The following is a 9,548-nucleotide window of genomic DNA, read 5'->3' on the forward strand; positions in this document are numbered from 1 at the left end:
CAATATGAGGTGGCCATTACCATCCTTTCCCATTTTATTTTGTTGCTATTGATTTATTTTATATGCTATTGATAAATCTTGATGTATACAGAAAAGTAGTTTCAAAGAATAATCATTTTTTTAAAATCTTGACTTGTAATTTCAAGAAGCTTTCAAAAAATTCTTGCAATTACTTTTTAAAGATTCTAGAACAGTTTTCTATGTCTTAAAGCTAAATAACTACAAAGGGCTAACTCTTCTCACATTCTGTATTATAAATATGTAAGTCACAAAAGGAACAGACAAAATCATAAAAACACATGCATGAACAAATGGGCCTTGGCTCACATTTACTTGGATCTGGCAATGCACCTGGGTTACAGTACTATTTTTGTGTGTAATTTTACATGAGTGGACTGTTGTCAAAATAAAAATTGTCTACAATCTCTATTCAGTGGTATATTTGCACAAATGGTAAACATATACATAGAGATAATGGGAGAAATTTATTTCATGGCTTACAAGAAGACAGGTTGAGACATTTAACTGTTTCATTAATGCTACCTTTTATGATGCACTTGTATGGGCATGGTATTTAAATGTATTTTTAAAACTTTTAAAGGCTCAATGTTACAGATGGAATTATTAGAGAAAGTACTAACTTATATCCTCTTTGTGTGTGCTTTGGAGGCACCAGGAAATAATAAAGCAGCCCTTTTCCCATCTATTTCCTGAAGGCCAAGCTGTGCTTTTGCAGATTAGGTCTTTCTGTAACACATACACATACACACACACACACAATATAGCCTTTAGGGGTTTAAAGGAGGAAAAGAGAATTTGCCTGGATAACTCTCACCTAGGTATTTTCTATGGAAATCTAGAATCATCTAAGGGTTAAGTTAATCTGGACTAGCCAATGGGAAAACAAAATGAGGATGCCGGGGAGATGTTCCCAGAACAGTAGCATTCCTAATGGGCTAGGCCCTAGTCACATGCAGTTCCCCAGATGTGGCTGGTGTGGCCAAGGTTCCGGCATGTGACGGCTGCCTTTCTGGCACTTCTTGTGCTGAGAGGAGCATCCCCTCCCCACTGCCAGGGCAGTGGTCCTCTCACCCCCTTCAGAGTAAAGGGCCAGCAGTTGGCAGTCACAGGAAAAGTAGTGAGACAGGAAGGTGAGGAGCATGAAGTGCCACCATCCCAGCCTCCAGTGTCGGGTACAGAATATGACGAGGAACTTCCTCGAATTGGAATCTTCCACATCTCGACACATGGGAGTTTCTGCTAGATATAATTTGGCTTATAAAAAGAAAGAAATATTGTCTTCTTGCATGTAAATATTGTAGAAGAGTTAATGATTGTAACCTGGATGTTTTACATTCTGAGATGCTATTAAATCAATATCCATCACAAAACTATTGATAATTTTTTAGAAGAACAGAAGAGATCTCATCATATGAAATGCAGTGGATCAATTGTAAGATGCAGGCAACTCCAGAGTAAGTAAAGCATGGGAAAAAATCTGTCTTAGAATGGAAAAATACAGTGGTGAAACTATTTTTAACTAGAATTTAAATGCAACATTTAAGGATATGAAGCCCGCAACTCATTTTGAAAACTACTGGCTCAGATGACCTCAGAGATAGGAAACCTCTGAAAGAACATTAATCTAATCATAATTTTCTGTGCCTTTGCCTGAGAGTCTATCTGAAAGTGATGCAGTTTTTACAGAAGAGGAATAACATGTCCCAAACTGGGAACCTTTAACAGGTCACCATTCGGGTGGTGCTTCACTGTGGAGTTTTGGTCAGCAGAGGGCTCCCAGGGACTGCTGGGGAAGGCCAGGACATGGAAAAGGGCCTAGAGCCAGGGCTACCTGGGAGAGAGTGGACCCATTTTGCCAAGTACCTGAGGACCATGCCATACAGGACCCTCTCAAAATCACTCGTACACTATGTGGGAACAAAGGATAAGAGAAATTAATGTGTACTTAGCATGTGAGAGCCGAAATTCACAGTCAGCCTCAGCAAAGAAATCCATACAGAAGGACGAAGTGCACGTTGTGAGACAAAGAACACCCAATTATAAGATAGAAAACCTCAGTTCTGGAAAATTCCTGAACCTGTTTGCCCATCCATGAAAGAGGAATAGTGATACTACCTTCTCCACCTTTTTTCTAACAGAACTGCACATTTCTTTCAGGCCCACAGCTAAGTGTTTAATAGGAATAATGTGGAAATATAAGGTCATTGCTCTTGCACAAAAGTTCAAGAAAACTGAGAAAGATCTAAAAATGCTGAAAGGAATGATTTTTCAAAGTACAACATCTTAATTTACATAGAGAGAAATAATTTTGTTTCAAAAGATTTGGCCACATCGTAAATGCAGCACTGAAGAGTAGTTAAGCTATTTCTTCAAAGAAAATATATCAAAATTAAATCTGCTTTTTGAGTGTGAATTGTAATACACAAACCTGGTGCAATATATTTAAAACAAAGCAGAGATTAATTAATTAATGGTTCCCCCATCACCCTTTTCAGAAAACTCAGTAACTTAGTGCCTTAAGATGTTCAAATTGTCCCCAAAAGTTGAGATACTAGATATTTTAAAAACCCTTTCTCAAGCTTTGTTATTCTAGCTTCAGTTGGAAGAAGCAGCTTCCAACTTAAAGATGGTAGACCAAATACTGACCCAGTTGTTTCCTTGCCCTCCCAAGAAACCATGATGGTTATTCATTATGAAGAGAGAGCAGCAGAGACAAAAAAGTGATGTGATGGCCTCACAGCCTTGAGAAGGAGCATCATCTGTGGACCTTCCTGGGGGTGAGGGGCGGAGAAGTGAGGCAGGCGTCAGAAAACAGGAGGGTTGATTAAAATCTGTACATTAACAGTCAACCCTTATAATCCTCCCTCACCGATGCTTGCACCCCACCCCTCAGGTAACCAGTGAGTAGAACACCGACAACCAACAGCAAGCACCTGCCTTCCAGAGAGGAGAGGAGAAGTTTTTCTCCAGAGAAAGGAAACCATCTAGACCAAAGACATCACTTACTAACATGTGGAAACCCTATCAACTCCCAGAAAAAAAAAACCTCTAGACGAGCCTTTTACTAATGATAACAGACTCCTTTCTTCTTCTTCCTGTGTCACTACTAAATGTGAACAATGAAGAATCACCAGACATTTAAGGGAAACCAATCCCAATGGGAAAAAAGACCAAACCGGCAGGTGGAGTGATTGTTGAGAAACTAAAGTTGTAGCAAAATAAGAAATAAGAGTATTATATCATCATTCACTTAGTGGCACTGTCTGGGGTTTCACTATACAAATATATCACTTTGATATAGTTTTTTGTTTTTGTTTTTGTTTTTTGGCATAGTCTCACTCTGTTGCCCAGACTGGAGTACAGTGATGCAATCTCAGCTCACTGCAACCTTCGTCTCCCGGGTTCAAGTGGGTCTCCTGCCAATTTTTGTATTTTAAGTAGAGACAGGATTTCACCATGTTGGCCAGGCTGGTCTCAAACTCCTGACCTCAGGTGATCTGCCCACCTTGGCCTCCCAAAGTGCTGGCACTATAGGCATGAGCCACCATGCCTGGCCTGATAGAGTTTTAACTATTCGAAGAAACCATAGGAAGCTACCATTCAAATAGATCAATCATCAGCAACATATGAAAATATCAGCAATTTCACATGTTCAAGATTATTTTTTTAAAAAAAGAGAACAGAATTGATTCAATTTTTAGGCCAGCAACCAAGGAAAAAGCAAAGAATGAAAGATTTTATCATCGCATAATAATAGCAAGATGTTACATTTCTATTGAGCTTTAAAGATTACAGTCGAGGCGCGGTGGCTCACATCTGTAATTCCGGCACTTTGGAAGGCCGAGTTGAGTGAATCACAAGGTCAGGAGTTCAAGACCAGCCTGGTCAATATGGTGAAACCCCATCTCTACTAAAAATACAAAAATTAGCCAAGTGTGGTGGCAGGCACCTGTAGTCCCAGCTACTCGGGAGGTTGAGACGGGAAAATCGCTTGAACCCAGCAGGCAGAGGTTGCAATAAGCCAAGGTCATGCCACTGAACCCCAGCCTGGGTGACAGAGCGAGACTCAGTCTCAAACAAGCAAACAACAACAACAAAGATTACAAAACACATCAATATACATTGTCTTGTTTGATCTTTAAACAATCCTATAATAATTAATATATCAAAAAATTGTAACTCTTGAGAAATCTAGGATGACATAAATGAAGCCTAAACACAGCTTTAATTTGCCAAGTAATGGATGGAGAAGGGATCTGAAGTCAGGCTGACTGACCCCACATCCTCTCCTTCTATTACTTAAAAGAAGTCAGCCAGGATGAAAGCTTGGGAAGGACCTGAGATAAAGGCAGCAGGAAAAGCGCAGTGTCAAGGATGAACTATAAACAGAAGTAAAAGAAGAAACACCTTAAATACAAAAATATATGTCCACACAGCTGGGAGTTGTATGAAGCCGTGTAATTAGAGAACACCATGTTGACAGCAGACTCTTGACCTAGGGGAAAACGTTCACGACACTGACTCCAAGAAGGATAAACTTGAAGGATTCCAGATGTGAGGCAGTCAAACCCTCACTTGGAAGCACTGTACAAATGTTCATGTTAAGAACTGAAATGAATTTATACCCACATAAAACTACATGTAGGGATAGGCTTACTTTGTAAGATGTTTCTGGACCCTACATTAGCAGCTGTACACACTTACACAACACAAACACAGGCCAGCCTGTCACCTGGGCAGCTGGAGGATTAGCCTGGACAGGGCGATGACAGTCTCCCCGGAACCCTTCCTTCTCGTCCATGACTGAATCCTATTCACATGCTACAAGGACCATGCGCTTGTGGAATCCAACTCAGCTCCCTTTAGAACCAAAGGATGCCTCTGTGACACATGCAGAAATGACTTCCTTTTCATTTTCGTTCAGTTTGTAGGAAGAGAACAGCTGCAAGAGAGAGAAAGAAAATGTACACAGTGGCTCGGTGGAGACGGCACCTGAAGAGCAACTTTCATATTTAGCCCCAACAGTTTATAAACATTCATGCAGTAATTCAAAGATATTCCCCAAAACCAGGAAACACAATTGAGTCAGTTTCTGTTAGTGAGCATCACACTGCGACCCTGGGTCCAGATGTCCTTGGAAAAGATCAGAGACATAACACAATTGAGTCAGCTTCTGTTAGTGAGCATCACGCTGCAACCCTGGGGTCAGATCTCCCTGGAAAAGGTCAGAGACAAAACACATCATGGCCTCTGTTTATGCAGCTTACTGAAGTTTACACGGAATCCCCATGCCCTCCCTGCGTTTAAGCCTTCTATGCAAATGACAGAGACTCTCACTAGAGAAGGAGTAGTAGATTCTCGTCCAGTTCCGTGAGTCAACACCTGCATTGTCTCACTCTCCATGTACACTGGCACCTGTAGTCCCAGCTACTCCGGAGGCTGAGGCAGGAGAATGGCGTAAACCCTGGAGGCGGAGCTTGCAGTGAGCTGAGATCCCGCCACTGCACTCCAGCCTGGGTGACAGAGCGAGACTCCGTCTCAAAAAAAAAAAAAAAAAATGGGTATTAGCATCAACCCTACCCTGTAAAGCTGTTGTGAACATTAGGTGGGATAATAAAGCACTAGGCATAATAGCAGAATTCTAACTGTGTGAACTTGAAGAAATTGCAAAAGCCCTGAAATCACGTTTCCCCAACACGGAAAGCCCTACCTGCTAGGCAGGTATATTGTATATTGTTGACACAATGAGTGAGCATATGTGAAGGCAGTCCGGGAGGAAAGTCAATATAAAAGGCAAAGTATTTGTTGGTGTTCCACTATTATCATTATTACTATTTCCTAGTGGAAGAACTTTGGAAGATGTTATGATCAGTTCCAAAGCAGCTGCAGCCAGTACAATGCTTGGCACATAGTAAGTGCTCAACAAATCTTTTCTAGTGACTCACATTAAACCAGCATAGCATGCCTAATAGGGTTATAAATTCAAATGTCTTAGGCAACCAAGCAGGTAAGTAAACAAACCAAGCAGCCTGCACGTAGGGTCTGTAACACTGCAAAGCACCACCTTGCCTAGAGTAGTTTAAATCCAACATTTTAAAAAACACGTCATGCAGTTTGGCTGAGACACCCACTTGTAGCCTCTGGCCCACACTGATTCTGGCTCTTCATTACACCACATGATGCCCTGCATACCATCTAGTCATTTTATGTGATCCAGTGTTGTCTTTGCAAATGTATCTGAAGCATCCTGAAGATGAAGGCTATGACATACAACGCCCAATCACCAAAAATGGCCTAGAACAGTGCTGGTCACATGGTAGATACTCAGTGAGCAACTGCTGAACTGGGGCTGTGGCCAGGCGCGGTGGCTCACGCCTGTAATCCCAGCACTTTGGGAGGCCGAGCAGGGCAGGTCATTTGAGGTCAGGAGTTCAATACCAGCCTGGCCAACATGGTAAAACCCCGTCTCTACTAAAAATACAAAAATTAAACGGGCACGGTGGCGTGTGCCTCTAATCCCAGCTACTCCGGAAGCTGAGGCACAAGAATCGCTTAGACCGGGTAGGTGGAGGTTGCAGTGAGCCAAGATGGCACCACTGCACTCTAGCCTGGGCGACAAGAGTTAAACTCCGTCTCAAAAAAAATAAATAAATAAAGAGAGAAAAGCCAGGTTGCAAACACAAGCCTAGTATTCCCAGCACCTCTGAGATGCTGCATGGTATGTACATTTTTCTACCCAGGTCCTAGGACCAGACTTAGTCCAGGCTGGGCCAAGGTGTGGTGACTGGGTCAAAGAAGGACGCGCCTGGCAGGGTTTTCTTCAACGCATCAAATATGCTTGTTGCTGAGCCACCTGGGCACGTGGTACTGCTACATCTGGACACATTATCTCAGCACAGAACAAGCTAGAATATGCTGTACATTGAAGTTTTTTAAGAAGTTTGGTCCCGACTTCCTGTACCTTCAAACTTCCTTTGCACCTCCTAGAGTCAGCATGAAGTATATAGAAAGACCAGACTGAAGATTAACAGATAGAGGTCCTAATCCCACTTCCTCCAGTTACAAACTCTAGAATCATCCCTGGCAGGCAACCTCTTTTAGAAGTTTCACTATTTATATCAGTAAAGTGCAGATAACTATAGTTATCTCAAAAGACTCTAGAGGGTATATAAAGTATATGACACTGTACAGCCCAACACTGCAATCCCTGGCCATATGTGGCTACTAGGCACTTGAAAAGTGGCACAGGCTGCCCTCAGTGTAAAATACAAACCAGGTTTCAAAAACTTAGTACAAAAACGAGAATGTAACATATTCCATTAATAATGTTTTTATATTGATCATGTTATAATAATATAATTTTGGAATAAATTGTGTTAATTACTAAAATTAATGTCAACTGTTTCTTTCATTTTTTAATATGGCTACCAGGAAATTTAAAATTATATCTATAACTCACATTACATTTATTTATTTATTTATTTTGAGACAGTCTCGCTCTGTCTCCCAGGCTGGAGTGCAGTGGCGCGATCTCACCTCACTGTAAGCTACGCAGCCTCCCAGGTTCACACCATTCTCCTGCCTCAGCCTCCCTAGAAGCTGAAACTACAGGCGCCCGCCACCACGCCCGGCTAATTTTTTTGTATTTTTAGTAGAGACGGGGTGTCACCGTGTTAGCCAGGATGGAGTCGATCTCCTGACCTCGTGATCTGCCCACCTCGGCCTCCCAAAAAGCATTCCAAATGTCAGTTTCCTTCCCCTACAGGTAGGACATCGGTGACCACGATTCACATCCCCTTCCTCTTGCCAAACTGAAACCCTGCATTTCTTTATTTGGTAAATATTTATAGTGCCTGGCCCTGTGTGAGATGCTAGAGACACAATACGAAGCAAAACCAGACACTATCTTCTTCGTGGACCTTACAATCTGGTGGGATGGACAGAGAAATATCAATACTTTCGTAAATAAATGTAAAACTGCAGTTGTACAAGTGTTGTGAAGGACAAGTACCCAGGGTGATAAAAGTAGGGTATTGGTCCAAGAGTCAGGGACAAGGATGTCTCCCCTGCAGAAGTGATGCTTAAGTGGAGCTTTGAAGGATGAAGAAGAGTTTACAAGACTAAGCCAGGGGAGGAAGAGCAGACCAGGGAGGAGGAATACTAAATAAAAGGCCCCAAGGAAGGCAGGCGCTTGGGATGTAAAAGGAACAGAAAGAGGCCAGTGTGTGGAGGGCACTGAGAAAGCGGGATGAGTAGACAAACCTGGGAGAGGGCGGAGGGACCAGATCTGCAGGGCCTGGGTTAGGTTCTGGGTCTGACCCTACGAAGGGGTGGGAAGCAGACCAGTTTCATGAGCTAAGTATCTAGATCTGCTCTGCATTTTGAAAAGGTTTCTCGGCCGGGCGTGGTGGCTCATGCCTGTACTCCCAGCACTTTGGGAGGTCGAGACGGGCGGATCACCTGAGGTCAGGAGTTCAAGACCAGCCTAACGGTTAAAACCCCGTCTCTACTAAAAATACAAAAATTATTGGGCGTGGTGGCGGGCGCCTGTAATCCCAGCTACTTGGGAGGCTGAGGCAGGAGAATCGCTGGAACCTGGGAGGCGGAGGTTGCAGTGAGACGAAATCGCGCCACTGCACTCCAGCTTGGGCAGCAGAGCGAGACGCTCTCTCAAAAAGGTTTCCAAAAAAAGAAAAGAAAAAAGAAAATATTTCTGTCCGCACGGTGCAAGGCCGACAGGAGAGCGGCCCCCGTGCCTGCGGGCAGACCACTTAGGGCACTGCAACTGTCCAGGCAGGAAGCAAGAAGGGCCTGAAGGATGAGCGCTGGGGATGGAAAGTACATGCACCGGGGGAGCGCGGGAGGGGGTGCTACTGAGCATACAGGATTCACGGGGCGGACTGGTGGACTCGGGCAGCGGGGTCCAGGTCGAGCGTGACCCCGGGCTTTGGACTGGTGCGGGCCCGCCACGAGCGCTCTCCGGCTCCTTCCCGGCCCTCTCCGTGCCCTCCCCGCCCCCGATCTTCCCCTCCAACGGCGCCCTCCTTCTCCCTCCCACCGCTGCCCGGCCCAGCCGCCCCGCCTGACTGCCTGGCCCGCCCTCTGCCGCCACGCGACGCCCGTTCTGGGTCCAGGACCCGGTCTCTCCTCCCGTCCCGAGACCCCGGCTGGGCCGCCACCCTACGGGGGCCTGACGAATCGGCGCGGTCCAGCCCAGGCCCACCCTCTCAGCTCCTCAGCTTCCGGGGCAGACGCAGATCGCAGGGCTCGGCCCGGCCTCTCTTCCCTGCGTCTCTCGGGCTGGGTCCCTCTCCACCGTCTGCTGCCCCCAGCCCCCGGCGCTTCCCCTCACCCATCAGGGCGCCGCCCTAGGCCCAGCTCCCGCTCCCAGGTCTCTCCTCAGCGGCTATTCCTGCCTCCACCCGCCCGGCCTTCTTGGGACCCCGCCCCGCACAGGCCAGGCCGGCTCCTATTGCTCCGTCTCGCCGTCACGCTGAGCTCACTTTCTTCAATTGGGTTGCTTGTCT

The 9,548-nt window shown here is 45.1% G+C and overlaps 1 protein-coding gene across 7 annotated transcripts in view; it reads right to left on the reverse strand.

Moving 5' to 3' along the window:
* Positions 1–9,435, reverse strand: part of LOC696282 (uncharacterized) — a 65,236-nt gene extending 55,801 nt beyond the window's left edge. For 2 of the 7 annotated variants that reach the window (XR_013395428.1, XM_077938882.1), the window contains exons 1-2: positions 9,374–9,435; positions 4,754–4,963 (exon numbers count right to left, since the gene is read on the reverse strand). The gene's annotated coding sequence lies outside the window, so the exon portion shown is untranslated. Of the gene's footprint in view, positions 1–16; positions 3,504–3,932; positions 4,964–5,358; positions 5,559–9,373 lie in introns of those variants that run through there. The other 5 variants (XR_013395423.1, XR_013395424.1, XR_013395425.1 and 2 more) reach the window with 5 other exon arrangements.
* Between the last annotated feature and the right edge of the window lie 113 nt (positions 9,436–9,548).

The sequence above is a fragment of the Macaca mulatta genome, chromosome 7, assembly GCF_049350105.2.
Source record: "Macaca mulatta isolate MMU2019108-1 chromosome 7, T2T-MMU8v2.0, whole genome shotgun sequence".
NCBI classification, from domain to species: domain Eukaryota; kingdom Metazoa; phylum Chordata; class Mammalia; order Primates; family Cercopithecidae; genus Macaca; species Macaca mulatta.